This window comes from Labeo rohita, unplaced genomic scaffold (genome assembly GCF_022985175.1).
Source record: "Labeo rohita strain BAU-BD-2019 unplaced genomic scaffold, IGBB_LRoh.1.0 scaffold_942, whole genome shotgun sequence".
Classification (NCBI taxonomy): domain Eukaryota; kingdom Metazoa; phylum Chordata; class Actinopteri; order Cypriniformes; family Cyprinidae; genus Labeo; species Labeo rohita.
The window spans coordinates 27,915-30,851 of NW_026129901.1; positions in this window are offsets into that span (position 1 = coordinate 27,915).

Here is a 2,937-nt window from a genome sequence, read left to right on the forward strand (position 1 = left end):
TACCTGCAACGTCCCTTGCAATCCACACAAATCGTGCGTGTTCCCAGTGGAGACAAGACGCTGTGGTGGTTAAATGATTAAAACTAATTTAGCATAACATACAGGGTCCTGCAAGTCATCTGTAGGAGATAAAAACAAGACCCGCAAATCCGTGGCCACAGAACAGTTTATTAATATAATATATATGTAGGCTATATAGTGTTTTCCTTCGCAAAACGTGGCATAATGTGGCATAACAGATTACGATAATTAAGACTAAACTCAATATGCTTCTATTCATTATTAAAATAACTACACACAAGCAGGTGAGCCCAGAATAAACGCAACACCGTGTACATTCGTGTTTTCCCATAAAGAATAATTTCTACAGCTGTTTTATATCATTGTCTTTTGTTTATATTGATTTTCTATGGGAGAAAAATGTCTATTTAACGCATTACGCATTTACTGTTGTAAAATGTTGAGAGATTCAATTTAAAAATAAATAAATAAATAAATAAAATAAAGTAAATAAAATCGAATGCGAGTGACGTCACTTCCAGAAGTGCAGTTGTCTGAGAGTGCAGGTGCGTGTCTGCAGCCAGACCCTTCTCTCTGCACAGTTTACAACAGGCTAAATAAGTACAATCCTGAAATGTGTTAATGATAAATGTAAAAAAACAGAGGAAAACTTGAAAAGCTTCTGTCTCAAAAACAAGGGTAAGTTTTTGAAAACTGTAATAACAGCTAGGCAGGAATCATCAGTCTTTTGTACTCATCAGGGTCCCATATAACATTGCAAAGATAAATGTAGTCTTGATTTGAACAGCCGAAAAAATTGTACCAATTCTTCTAAAGAAAATGACCATGCTGATTATATTCTTATTCTAGAGATGCTGCAAATTCTCCATGCCCCCTGCAGAAAATTTTGGACATGACAAATGATGATCAGTCTGTTGTTTTGTATACTTACAACTCACCTTGCATAACAAAATGCATTAACGGTAAAGACGACAGTATTTTATATGGCTTTTCAAACTGGAAAAACACAAGCTTTCGTTTTCCAAAAGATCTGGCCCAGTGATTTGACTGGTTCGGCAGAGGATCAGGAAGAGCAATTTACAAAGATTAATAACTGAGTGTGTAAAGAATAATAATCAAATTATGCAATGTATTAAGTGTAAGATTCTGGCAGTGAGAAGTTACTTAAAAAATGTGTCTTAAAAAAACATTTCATGTCAGCAATCGTACTGTTGTTGTATGTAAACGAATGAATTTCACATCACTGTGTGTGTCACAACTGGTGAAGAGGCAGACAACAGTAGGTTCAATAGGAGCTTCTTTATTTGAAATACAACTGAGGATTACTTTCCAAACTTCAGAAGTCAACATAGGCATAAACACTGAAGCTCAAATGCCTGAAGGAGTATCCAGGACAACGAGAAGAACTACAAACACATTTGGTAAGTATCCAGGCAGGTAAGCAGGAGCAGAGAAGTCCATGTGCAAGCTTGAGACCAGCCAACAAGGGAGTGAGGTGAGTGGCATTTTATAGCGTATGGGTAACTGGATGCAGGTGTGTGTAATCAGGAGACGGTGAGTGGGTGTGTGATGCATGGTGTGGCTGGTGAGGTAGGCGTGAGCCTGGAGGGATTCTGGGTAATGTAGTGCACAGAGGAAACTGATTTGGTGATGGACAGGGTAATGGAGGTTGGCGGATTTGTGACAGTATGTTTAGCACCTAAATAACACTTTTTTGTCCATGCAGTGGTGCCGCAAGACTGTTCATTAACATTTAATCACTCTGTCTGTGTCCTGTTTTTATAATAACGTATAAAGAAATAAATGGATGAAAGATTGTATATTATAAAATACAGGTATGCACACATTCACTTTTATTTGTATGCCCATTAATTCTGATTTAACCTTGATGCTGCTTATATCAACCAAAGGTAAAAAAAAAAACTTCAGTGAAAATTGTGCTCTGCAGTGAAACTGAAGGTAAATAAAGAGCTATAGCAAAATGTTAATCTTTGTGTTTAGTCTCAAAGTCACATTCAGTGGCTGGTTACATAAACTGCTTAGATTAGATTTTTTCTTTTTTTTCTTTAAAGGTCATAGCCTTTTAAATTCAGATTGGTCTGTTATGAATCTAAAAAAGTAAGACCACTTAGTTTACAGCCAGTTGGTCAAATAATTGTTTAGACACAGTTTCAACATAGTGACTATTTTCATGCAACTGGCCCCACTGTCTCATGTAATTTTGCCTGTTAATAAATTCAAAATTCCATGTATGAGTTTCTCTCAAGTTTTATGAATTTTCCAGTAGATTATATCCATCCATAAAGGCCACTATTTTTGTTTATTTTATTTTATATTATTTATTTATTAATCAATACCATAATATTTTTGTATCATACTTTTATGTTGAGTTTTTTGAATGGCAAAAAATTGTTTTGCGTCATATTTGTTTTACTGTTTAGGTCTTGTTTAAAAGCACCATCCACTAATTTGATTAATAGATTATGGTTATGTACTGTACTGTTCGTTCAGATTACATTTTCCATGTTTACATTTATTCTACAGAATTTCCCAATATGGACGAAAAGAATGTTGACAGATCTTAAAGTGAGAAGCATACACAGAAACACACAAAAATCCCATACACTCTAGTTAAAAAACTAAGTAGATTTGTAAATTATAAACCAGTCAGGTCTTTATATATGCCTTTTTTCCTCTCAACCATCAGCATATCAGAAGAGAAACAAAAGTACTTCGGCTCTGAAAACAGAAGCATTTTCTTCCTCAAAATTCAAACAGTCACAATGGAAAGTTTGAGTAAACTTTCTTTCCTCCTCTGTTTACAAACACTCTTGTCCCTTTTATTGTCCCCTGCATGAATTTAACTCAAGTTTTGCGCTGAAATGATTTTAGAATTATGGTAATGAGAATCAAAAG